The following is a 13,608-nucleotide window of genomic DNA, read 5'->3' on the forward strand; positions in this document are numbered from 1 at the left end:
TAACTTCAACTGGAGCTGTGTGGTATTGCAGAAGAAGTCCGTTGCCAGGTTGATGGTCTTGAAGGCAGCCAGTATGTCGTCCCGGGAAACCCTCTGGTCCACGTCAACTTGAATTTGATTCAGGCGAGACCGGAGGAACGTAGAGACCTCAGAAACCGCTATGGCTGTGGAAGCGGAAGCCACAGTTGCCGTATAACCCCGTCTTAGGGTGCACTCTGCTCTCCTGTCAAGGGGATCGTTAAGACTAGACCCATTGTCTGCAGGAACCAGAGTGCGCTTAGACAACTTGGCAATAGCCATGTCCACCTTGGGAATGGACCCCAATGAATCCACCAAGGGTTTAGCCATCGGGAACATGGATTTAAACTTCTTTGTTAAAACCAGACCTTTGGCCGTTTTTTTCCACTTTGTACGCGTGACAGAGAGGAGGGTCTCATCCACTTTAAAGACACAAGGTGCCCGACTAGCAGGATCGGAAGGCTCCCCAGGGTCAACATCACAGTCCCCCAACCTGATGGACTTGAGCAATTTTTGTGTCTTTTCAGGGGGGAAAAAACACGCCGTCAGCTCCTCCTCATCCGAAGAGGAAGAACCTAATGAGACCACAGAAGGTCTCTCCACCGGGACAGAGGTCTCCTTAGGGCCTGGGCAGGCAAAGGAAGCCTTTCATCCAGCAGGCCTATGACTCCCTTAATAGAGCCATCCACATAAGTCTTCAACCACTGATACATCTCCTGCATCGTAGGTTCACTAGAGGGCAGGACCCTCGAACGGCAGCTGTCACACCTGGAGTAGGGACAGCTGTCCTCCAGCAGGGCACGACAATCGTAGCAGTATAAATGCTTCCTCTTGAAACTCACTTTCCTGCCTTCCGAATCCTGCGGAGAAGACATCACTGCAGGGAAAAAGGGACAAATAAGACATTTGTAAATTACCTATCTCAGCAAGAAAGGTAGAAAACAGACCGGAGGCAGCTGCAAATACAACACCACAAGTGGAACAACACCAACTTTAGGACTCTGGGAGCTAGCTTGAAAGCATGTGCAGCCAGAGACCGAACTGGAGCAACCTGCTTCCTTAAATAGGGGAAGGGGAGGGCATAGACCAACTCCCCCCCCCCCCCCCGCCCCAGAGGAAAAAGCATAGGTCACTGTAAATTCTCTATCAAGAGGAAGCATACAAAATAAAATACCTAAAATTTCCGAGCGAAAACGCGAAAAAATTGTGTTGAACAGAATACCCGGAAGTGACGCAACAGAGAATCCCCGTGTCACTTCAGTAAGATGGAGGCGCCCAGGGACCGAGAAACCTGGACCGAGGACGCCGCCAATATACCTCAACCAAACTAACAAGGTAAAAAAAAAAGAAAAGAAAAGGGCAACCCCATTACCCAATGAAAAATTGGATCCCTGCGCTTTCCATAAGAAAGGGGGAGACAACCACCTAGTCCACCTGTCCGGGAGGACAGAAAGAAACACAGTGGGCTGGGGGTTGACTCCCTCCTTTTAAGGGGATACTTAATTGTTAAATTGAGTTATTATGATGGGGGCTCATTAAACATTCCGCCGGTCCTACCAGTCCACGGGGGGTGGTTAACCCCATCTGTGGTGCTGGTAGGACGTAAGGGAATATTACTTTTTGATCACTCGATAATATGCATTTTGTAAGGCAAGGTGACAAAAAAAAATCACTGTTCTGGCATAGTTTCTATTTACTTTATTTTTACAGTGCTCACCTGACAGAGTATATCATGTGATATTTTTATAGAGACACGGCGATACCTATATGTCTATTATTTACATTTTTGTTACGTTTTACACAGTGAAAGCATTTTTGAATAACATAAAATCTTGTTTGTGTTGCCATGTTCTGACAGACATATTTTTTTATTTTTCTGGTGATTGTCAGGTAGGGGCTCATTTTTTGTGGGATAAAATGACAGTTCGATTTGTACCATTTTGGTCACTTGGTATTACAGGAAAGGTGACCAAAAATGGCTGTTTTGGCATAGGTTAAATTTTTTTTTTTTACAGCATTGACCTGAGAGAGCATATCATGTGATTGTCACGGCTTGCATTGTGTGCATTGTGACACTTTTCTTCACTTGCGGTTGCTCGTGGCAACGTGTGGTGTTGTGTACATGTGGTGGCAGTGTCTCGGCCTTCTGGCTGTTTCCCAGGACATGGTTGCCCTGCATGTCGTTGCCGGCGTTTACAGCTGCAGTGTGATTGTTGTTTGTACACTTCCCCTTTAAGTAGCTTTCTTCCCTTGCCTGGTGTTGGAAGGGTTAACTTCCTTCCTAGTGTGTGAACACTGGGTGTGTCAGTGTGTGGGTGTGACTACTTGGGCTATTTAGCTTCCGCTGGATGCCTGTATCTGAGGGGTACTCCAGCCATGTGTTATGCTGGAGTCATCCTCCTGGTCATATACCATCTATCCAGTGAGGGCCACCCTTGTGGTCATAAGTTTATGTATGATGTTGTGAAGATGTGTCTATGGTCTCTTTGTTTATTGCAGCTATGGTTTCCTGGGTTCCTGTGTGATGTGTGGTGTGTGCTGTGTCCGTTTGTGTTGTTGTGGACAGCGGCACTTGTACATGGGTTCCAGGCTGTGTGTCTGTGGCAGGTAAGTGTGGTACTTGTTTCACTTACCTGCCATTGCCATATGCTGTATATGTTCCCCTTTCCTTGCAGCTTGGCCAGTGAGACTCCTGTTCATCCGTATCTAGGAGGAACAGGTCGTCTTACCCTGCTCCTAGTCCAGGGCCACCCTGAGGTCTAGTAGGGACCCTAGGTTCCGGAGTATGAGCCCTCCTACAATCAGGGTTGGCTCATATCAGGGTCAGAATTAGGGACGTATTAGGAGGTGACCTGCTCCCTGATTCCTGTCCTGGCCTAGCAGCGACCAACATCTTCTGATGGTTTTCCCCATCCTCAGCCGTGACAGTGATATTTTTATAGAGCAGGTTGTTACGGACGCGGCGATATCCAATGTGTCTATTATTTTTATTTTTGTTAGGTTTTACACAGTGAAAGCATTTTTGAACAGTATAAAATCTTGTTTTTGTGTTGCCATTTTCTTACAGCCATATTTATTTTATTTTTTGGGCAATTGGGCTACATACGTCTTTTTGATTGCTTGGTATTAAACTTTTTGTGAGGCAAGGTGACCAGAAAATGGCTGTTTTGGCACTGTTTTAATTTTTTACGGTGTTCACCTGACGGTGTGGATAATTTAATAGAGCTGGTCGATACGGACCCGGCGATACCTAATTTATCAACTTTTCCTTTTTTAACTTAATTTTGGGGAAAAAAAACTTGTTTTTTACTTGAAACTAATTTTTTTAATTATGTAAAACATTTTTTTTTTGCCAGACCGGGATACCGCATGTGCCGCAGTCAGCACTGACCGTGGCACAGCTACCGTTAAAGCGCCAGCATCTGTGTTTTCACTGATGCCGATGCATACATCAGGGGCCTGGCTATCAGTGACTGCCAGACCCCTGCCACTGATCGGGCAGGTGCAGCTCCTACTTACAGACGATTAGCGCGCCGTAGCTGTATGGTGCTGGGATTTAAGGCACAGTTCCCAGCGCTGTACAGCTACGGCGCTGGTATCCTACGGGTTAAGCTATTCTCCAGAGTTAAGTAAACAGAAGACAGGGAGCATTGCTAAGACTCAAAATGGGCCACTTTAGAGCTATTTTTCTAATAGAAATGTGCAACTTCAGTAATTAAAGTATATTGCAAAAATGGTCAGTATCATTTCCTCTACACATTAAAAAAAGAAAAAAATAGCATGACAGTTACACTTTAGAATCCTGTATATCACATAAGCCGGTAACTGTCCAGGGTGCTGAACCTTGACTTGCTAACTGATTAGATTGTCACCTCCCGTACTCAATACATCTTCATTACATTAATCTGCTTTAATTGCATGAAGCACGAAGATCCAAATTTATAGCGTACTATATATTTAAGGCAGCGCCATCTATCACACAGATAATAACCTAGGCTGCGGTAACACAGGAGCTTCTTCCCAAGATTTCAGATGAGCACATCCGGTGCCAAAACCAGATGACAAGTGGTTGGAGCAGGATGCTTAGTAGACACATAATGGCTTGTGTAGGGGACGGGAAGCTTAATGGCTTTGGCTCGGGCGGCTAAACAAGATTCAGTAAACAGCCTTGGCGTTGATAAATCAAGCTGTTAGGTTGATTTACTGAAATAGCAATAGAAAAATCAATGTAAACATATCGTGTGTGCTGTGCTCGGAGAGCGAATTGATCAATCAAATGTCCCCCGTGCTATTTATCTGCCCTGCATGGAATATCTTCCCGCGGCCGCACTGATTATGGCGGATTTTCACAGGGTTTATGCCTCGAACATCTATCAGTTCTCGGTTTAGTATCTGAGTTGCTTGCTCTTGAAATGAAGCGAATGACATTTATATAGAGCTGATGAAAAGCTGACACATCAGGTTACAAGTCATCGGAAACGCAGAGTCCACAGTACGCCGAAGGATGGGGTTTCAGTTGTAATCTTCTGATGGGATAAGGGAATGTTTAAGAATAACACTAACATTCAGAAATGTCTGGATAATTGTGGTCTGATAGAAAGAAACATGAATGTAGTCCAGGGGTGGACTGGCCATAGACCCTACAAGGAAATTTCCTGGGGGGCCAACGCCCAGAGGGCCACCCAAGTCCTCCTCATGGCCGCCAGCCAGGTACATAATGATCTGATGTTCTCAGCATTAATCAATGTAGGAGCATTAGGCACATATGCACCCAGCCAGTGGCCATAGGTGACCTCCAACTGTATTGCCGTTTTGTACTGCACTATGGTATTTGATTCTGCTGGGGCAGTATTTTGTTCTGCACTCTGGTATATGGTTCTGCTGGGGCAGTAATTTGTGTCACTTCAGAAAAATGGCATTGGTCATGTTGACAAAGTTAATACAAGACACTCACTAATGCATTGTTATTGTCCATATTGCCTCCTTTGCTGGCTGGATTCATTTTTCCATCACATTATACACTGCTCGTTTCCATGGTTACGACCACCCTGCAGTCCAGCAGCGGTGGCCGGTGTTTGCACACTATAGAAAAAAGCTCCAGCCTATGTGAGCTTCCATGGTCTCAGACACCAGAGAGGCCAGCACTCTTTCCTATAGTGTGCAAGCATGGCCACTGCTGATGGATTTCAGGGTGGTCGTAACCATGGAAACAATAAGTGTATAATGTAATGAAAAAATGAATCCAGCCAGCAAAAGATGCAATATGGACAATCACAATACATAGTAAGTGCCTTGTATTCACTTTCTGTACATGATAAATGCTATTTTCTGAAGTGACACAACCCCTTTAACTATTTGACATACTTTTTACTTTCACTTTGTGCCAGTCATCTAATAACCCTTCTCACTAAATTGCCAAGAGGTCATAAACACTTATTTATCCACATTCTTATCCGTAACATAAGCTAAGCTATAATAAGTGTTTTTAAGGTCAAAGATCAGAGATAAGGAGCCGTCAGCTGAGCTGAGATGCCTGACGGAACAGAATGAAAACAGACAGCAGGCTGCTAGAGTAACTCAAAACTGTACAGAGAAAAGGGTTACAAATTTTTAATAAGAACCAATTGAAATTTTTTTCAAAATGAGTACAATGCATTAATAAAACAAATTGCTCTCAAAGGTGTCCATAGCCTTTAACCCCTTAAGGACACAGCCTTATTTCGCCTTAAGGACCAGGCCATTTTTTTGCAACTCTGATCAGTGTCACTTTAAGTGGTGATAACTAAAATGCTTTGACTTATCCAGGCTATTCTGATATGGTTTTCTCATCACATATTGTACTTCATGACACTGATAAAATGGAGTAAAAAAAAATCATTTTGATATATATAAAAAAATAACAAATTTGCCCAAAATTTTTAAAAATTTGCAAATTTCCAAGTTTCAATTTCTCTACTTCTATAATACATATTAATACCTACAAAAATAGTTATTACTTTACATTTCCCATATGTCTACTTCATGTTAGGATCATTTTGGAAATGACATTTTATTTTTGGGGGACGTTACAAGACTTAGAAATTTAGAAGTAAATCTTGAAATTTCTCAGACATTTTTAAAAAACAACTTTTTAAGGACCAGTTCAGGTCTGAAGTCACTTTGTGAGGCTTACATAATAGAAACCACCTAAAAATGACCCCATTCTAGAAACTACACCCCTCAAGGTATTCAAAACAGATTTTTACAAACGTCGTTAACCCTTTAGGTGTTCCACAAGAATTATTGGAAAATAGAGGTACAATTTAAAAATTTCACTTTTTTGGCAGATTTTCCATTTTAATATTTTTTTTCCAGTTACAAAGCAAGGGTTAACAGCCAAACAAAACTCAATATTATGGCCCTGATTCTGTAGTTTACAGAGACACCCCATATGTGGTCGTAAACTGCTGTACGGGCACACGGCAGGGCGCAGAAGGAAAGTAATGCCATATGGTTTTTAGAAGGCAGATTTTGCTGGACTGATTTTTTGACACCATGTCCTATTTGAAGCCCCCCTGATGCACCCCTAGAGTAGAAACTCCAAAAAAGTGACCCCATTTTAGAAACTACAGGCTGGGGGGAAGTTTTGTTGGTACTAGTTTAGGGTACATATGATTTTTGGTTGCTCTATATAACACTTTTTGTGAGGCAAGGTAACAAGAAATAGCTGTTTTGGCACATTTTTTTTTGTTATTTACAACATTCAACTGACAGGTTAGATCATGTGGTATTTTTATAGAGAAGGTTGTCACGGACGGGGCGATACCTAATAAGTATACAATTATTTTATTTATGTAAGTTTTACACAATGATTTCATTTTTGAAACAAAAAAAATCAGAGCAATAGTTTTTTCAGTTTTGGGGCGATTATCTTAGGTAGGGTCTAATTTTTTGCGGGATGAGATGACTGTTTGATTGGCACTATTTTGGGGTGCATATGAATTTTTGATCGCGTGCTATTACACTTTTTGTGATGTTAGGTGACATAAAATGGCTTTTTTTACACGGTTTTTATTTTTTTATGGTGTTCACCTGAGGGGTTAGGTCATGTGATATTTTTATAGAGCCGGTCAATATGGATGCGACGATACCTAATATGTATACTTTTTTAAATTTACTTAAGTTTTACACAATAACAGCTTTTTTTAAAGCAAAAAAAATTATGTTTTAGTGTCTCCATATTCTGAGCCATAGTTTTTTATATTTTTTGAGCGATTGTCTTAGGTAGGGGCTCATTTTTTGCAGGATGAAGTGATGGTTAGATTGGTGCTATTTTGGTGGGCATACGCCTTTTTGATCGCTTACTGTTGTACTTTTTGTGGTGTGCATTCCAATACTTCTGTATTGGAATGCATTGGCTGTATGAGTAATACTGTGTGTATTACTCATACAGCTTCCTGCCTGTGAGATCCAGGGGGCTTGAGCTCACAGGCACGTCACAGGAACGCAGCGCGATGCCTTCCTTAGGCATCGCGCTGCCTTCCATGCCATCGGTTCCCCCCTACAGCTGCATGGGGACCCGATTGCACCGCCGCCCGCCGCATAACGTAAAAGCCGCAAACCGCAGGTCTGAATTGCGGTGATCGCCGACGACACAGGGGAGTCACGGGACCCCCCCCCGCATTTAGCCAAGGTGCCTGCTCAATGACTTGAGCAGGCACTGGGTTCCAATCACCGCCCGCCACGCGGCGGTGATCGGAAATACACGAAATACACAGGGCGTACAGGTACGCCCTGTGTCCTTAAGTACCAGGACATCAGGGTGTACCTGTATGCCCTGTGTCTGTAACAGGTTAAAGAGGACTTGTCACCTCTCCTGACATGTCTGTTTAGTAAATAATTATATCCCACATGAAATGACAATTCAGAAAAATTAATTCTAAAGACTCTATGTTGTTCTGTTCCTCTATGATTCCTGCTAGAAGGTTATGAATACAGGTACAAGCGGGTGTTGGCAGCTGGGAGTGTATTCTTGCAAAGTCTTACGCTATCCAATCAGTGCTGCCAGTGTCTGGTATTGGACCATGGCAGACTGTGTAGGAACACGCCCCAAACTGGTCCCACCCAGGTGTCTATACCAGAGATATTTATGTAGCTGCTTCTGGACTGGGAACAATGGTATCTTAGCTGACTAGTTATGTACCAGTTTGTAGCCTCTGACTGAATGTTCTCATTCACTGACAGCAAATGTTTTGAGAATGATGAAGAATTGAAGCACAAAGTATATTAGAAAAAAGTTAGGCCTAAGTTTTTTTTTTTATCATTTACCTACACAGTATGGCACCACCTAGTGTTCAAAGTGTATAGCAACTATCTACTGATGGGAATGCTGCTGGTCGCACACGCTCAGTCACTCTCCTCACAGCCACATTCCGCAATAGTGATCCTCTGTACTTTGCAGAGTATTTGAAGAGGACCTGTCCCTATATTAGTAACTATGTGCATTCCCCATGTCATAACATTTCTGGAGCAGCACATTGCCTGTGACTTTTGTGGCATTGAGCTTGCATGTCGTGGTCTTGGTGCAACTCTGCTTACGCCTGACCAAAAGTAACTATGGAGCCCTGGTCTAATGCATACAGTATGACATAAAATTGCCACCTCTTACAGTAATATAGCAGAGGTCATTGGTGACCGTTTTCATTACGGCATTCCCATGGTGCGGTCCTGAGTTACACAGTAGCGTGCTGAGCAAATTTATGGACCCCTGATTGAGTCTGGCGTTACTGCGTCCATGCTGTTGTGTAGTTTATTAAACCTATAGGATTACCCCCCCCAGTATAAAGATTAATGCGTACATGGGCAGAAGCGGGGGGGGGGGGGGGGGTTACTACGATAGGACTGAAAAATTGAATGATATCTTTAATAAACCTGCGCTCCCAAAGATGATGGAAATCTCAATTATGAACCCTACACATCCAAGTGCCATGGAATACGAAGGCGGGCGGCTCCGTAAATCCTTGGTAATGTACAGAGAGCTTATTGAGGCTGTGAAATCCACAAAGGGAATTAGAATGTCACAGTGGAAGTGCTTTCTTTTGTCAAAAAATTATATTTGTGTCGTTTTAAACGAAGCCGTCAACGCTCTCTGTCAGCGTCGCGAGGTGATAATTGTATTTTGCCGGATACATTTCATTTTATTCCCAGTGTTGGCTCTGAGAATGTAAATATGTGTAATTGCGCTACTCCCGGGTTTGTAATGTACAGTGCTTTGTATTACTTGAGAGGTGACTGATGACATCATCCATATCGCTCATTTACACCTGTCATTGTCCATTGTAAATTTGGAACTTAAAGAGGAGCCGTCCGCTCTCCTGACGTGTCTGTTATATTAACTAATTGCATTCCCAACGTAATAATTCGTCCATTCATCTAACCCTATGTTATGTCAGTCCTCTATTATTTCTACTGGAAGTTTATGAATGAATTGTGTACAGTTTTCAATTAAGGTCCAGATGGGTGTTACCAGTCTGACACTATCCAATCAGTGCTGCCAGTGTCAGACTGTGCAGGGCAGGGACCCCCCAACTGGTAACACCCATCTGGACCTTCACTGCAGACTGCTAGCAATTTAATCATAAACTTCTAACAAGAATAAAGCCTCATTCACACTTCAGTGTTCCACGGACAACATGCGCACTCATTCATTTTAATGTTTGCATTCACACATCACTTTTTTCCACGGTCTGCGGGTTCGTGTTTTCAGCACGGATGCATGCTCTAATTTGTCCGTGTTCAGAGATCCTTCACGCCCATTATAGTCTATGGGTCCGTGAAAACCCCGGATGCAACACGGATGCCATCTAATCGTCTATGATTTGGAAGAGATGCTTTGAAAAAAAAAATTCAGCTGTGCCGTGTCAGTGAAACACGGATGACACATGGATAGCAAAAAATGTATATGCGGACCAAACACGGATCCATCACGGACATGTTGACGGAGGCATCGCTGACAACCTTTTCATGGATTTGAGCACAGACGTGGACGTGTGTATGAGGCTTAAGGGAGGAATAGCGCAGCATGGAGTCATAAGCTTAGATGATCCAGAATTGTTATACAGGGGATGCAAGTAGTTACTAAAACAGACCTATCAGGAGAGGGGACAGGTCCTCTTAAAGGGATCGACCAGAATTTGAAAAAATGTGTCCAACAGCAGGCAATGTGAAAAAAGAAAAATAAATCACCATTATTCACATGTTAAATCCCCTGCTGTTGCAGCACTGATGCTCTGGGGGTATCCACCGCTCTTTGTCTACTTTGCTGCAGACATTATGTACCGTACAGCCATGTGACCCCTGCAATCATGTGCAGACAGCACCACCGAGGCCAGTGATTGGCTGCACCAGTCGCATGTGTTAGGCCTCATGCACACCACAGCATGTATTTTGCGGTGCGCAAAACATATATCTGCAAAGTACGGATGACGTCCGTGTGACGTTAGTGTTGCATTTGTTATTTTTGCGTACTCATTGACTGATGGGTCCATGGTCTGCATTTTGGTGTTCTATCAAAAAAAGGATGCAGAAAGCACACGGATCATCAGTGTGATTTCTACATCATTATGTCCATTCCGCAAAATACCGTACATACGGTCTTCTGTGAGGCATGAGGCCACTGCCAGTGGAACCCAAAACTGGTACCTGTCTTCTGAAACAACTACGCGTGGTATGAATCAAAGGCTACTCCTAGGTATTTACCAGAGCCAGCTGCAAGGCTGCTAGAGAGCCAAGATACGTCTGTGGAGCTGATAACAGAATACTGGTGGCGGTACACTAATAGCAGACCTTCCAGAACGACCTGGGAGATACAAGAGGAGTCGGCAAGCAGGGTAAAAACCATGATTGGGTTATTGGTTATTCCGCAGGGCCTCTCACTACCCCCCTTAAGGATAACCTGATCCCCACCTTTTCCCAAAAGAACACTCGTAGCCAAGATCAGATTAAATCGGCCACAGCAGCCGTTTTATTAAAAAAATAAATTAAATACATAACATGTGTGTGTATATATATATATATAGCAGTAACATACACCCTGACGAGTGAGGTCATAGAAGCCCCAAATTCTTAATCATATATAAAACCCCAACACGGCAATTCCATCTTGCCTCCAGCTGCAAAAACTCCAGCTCGGAGACACCAACTGATGGACGCCTCTCCGAACCAACCAAATGCCTCAACTATGAGAGTCCAACCCCCACCATCGAGGCCCTCCCATTTTCCATACCATCCAATACCACCCGCTTCTATGACCTTCCACCGCCACGACTGCCGCGACAGCCACATATAAACCCCCAATTCCCTTCCCTATTAAATTTATAAAAATTTTTATTAACCAACCAAGCCATGTAAGGGATTGGAATGATGTGCAGTTGAAAAAAGTCTATCGATGGGGGGCGTGGCCTGGCCGGGAATCAGGGGCGTAGCTATAGAGGGTGCAGAGGTAGCAGTGGCTACCGGGCCCAGGAGCCTGAGGTGCCCAAAGACCCTTGTGCCACTTAAGACACTGGCATTATAGAAAGTGCATACTGGTCAAGTTACACCTCTGGCTGGAGGGAAGGGGTTAGGTCAAGAATTTGGCATGAGGGGGTGCCCTTTCAATGTTTGCCTCAAGCAGCAGGAAGGATATGTGCTCCCCTGCCCCTTGCCAACAAGCACTGAGGGACGGAGGGCCCAAGCTGAACTCTTGCACTAGGGCCCATGAGCTTTTAGCTACACCCCTGACGGGAATGTAAGCCGCAGCAACGTGTGTTAGCTCCCGCTATCTATAACAAGTAGCCTGCTCCGTGGGCTTACCTGAGTCTCCCAGGGAACGGCAGCGATCTCTTCTTCCTGGCTGTTAACGCCCGGTGTCCTTCTGGAGGGGTCCCAATGACCAGAGGAACTGCCAAGAAGACCAAATAGACGGCAGGAGGTGCCGAGAGCGGTGCGCAATATGGCGCCGGCACGCTTTCCACGGCAAAGAAGCAGGGCAGAGCGGGAGGTGTGCTGGGAGCTGCGAGGGCTGCAGCGAAACTCCAGGGCACCACTGAAGATGCCATAGCTGCAGGGACCCTACGTGGAAGAGGATTTGGAGGTGTAAGAGACAACCCAGACTACTGCAGGAGGAGCCCATGAGGACACTTTGGAGGTTGGTGTGGCAGGGGCAGAGGAGGCAGTTGTAATATAGGAGGATAGGGCCATGTCTGCCCAGAGTGCAGAGCCGACACTAATAGATGTCTTCAGGGCAGTTACTCAGTGTGGAGTGACCATGACAGCATTACAGCCGCAAATGGGGTCCCTGAAGCAAGAGTTCTCCTTTATTTGCCATGATCTGCAGAAAGTTAATGAAAGAATGGTGGAGGTGGAGGGTCGTGTCAGTAAGGTGGAAGATAAGCTACCCCCTCTAACCAGGGCATCCCTCACCCATGAACAACAGATCTCAGCATTGATAGCCAATACGGAAGATCTAGGAGAACCATCTTAGACGCAACAATGTACGTCTTCTGGGGATTCCTGAAAAAGTTGAGGGACAAGACCCCACGTCTTACTTTGAAACATGGCTTAAAGACGTATTTGGCAGTAGGGTACTCTCCCCATTATATGCGGTGGAACGGGCGCACCTGTGTCCCCACCAGACCTCTGCTGCCGGGAGCAGCCCCATGACGTGTTCTGATTAAATTACTTCACTACAGGGACAGGGATGCCAATTTGAGGGCTGCCAGAAACTGCCCTGACATCACCATCAACGGGCGGACAATTGCATTTTTTCAGGGCTTTTCTTCCGAAGTCCACAAGAAGCAGAGCCAGTTCCTGGATGTCAAGCGGCGACTTCGTTCCCTCTAAGTGTCCTATTCTATGATGTACCTGGCACGTCTGCGGGTGGCTGCTCTGGGATCTGTTCATTTCTTCAATGCACCGAAACATGCGGCCACATGGATCGACCAGCATGAACGTCGGCTGCGACAGGAGGAGAGACGATGGCTGTCCTTCCATTTCAAGTTTGTACCGTTGGTTGCTAATGAGCGACCTTTTGGAAATATATCTCTCTACTGTTCTACTACTGAACTGCCCACGGAGCACAAGTATCCTTTCATGGCGGGGGGGACAATCTCGCTCAGCAGAAGTAGAGAGTTTGAAATGTTACTTAGATGTCCGGTTATATGGAGGACTTGTGCCTCAGCCTCTTAGATGATGCAATGCAGGCACGATTTTTTGGTTCTGGTTTTTGTTTCTGTTACTTTTCTTTTCTGGGGATCTTCTCTACCATGTCTGTATTGATGCTCTGTATCTATGATATCATGCCTGACTGTTGGTACGGTACCGCCACTGTATCACCAGTACCTACAATGCTCCTATTACGTTATGTTATTAGCTGGGTCATGTTTCTGATGTTCAAGTATGGCTAATGTATTTAATATTGTGAAGCTGGAATGTGAGTAGCATGGGTGACCCGTCAAAGTGATTTTGTCGTGATGGATTATCTGCGCCTGTATTTCCCTGCTATGTTTGCAAGAAACCCATTTTACAAAGGAGGGGACACAGGCATTCCATAGGTCATGGATGAGTCATACA

The sequence above is a fragment of the Bufo gargarizans genome, chromosome 2, assembly GCF_014858855.1.
Source record: "Bufo gargarizans isolate SCDJY-AF-19 chromosome 2, ASM1485885v1, whole genome shotgun sequence".
NCBI classification, from domain to species: Eukaryota; Metazoa; Chordata; class Amphibia; order Anura; family Bufonidae; genus Bufo; species Bufo gargarizans.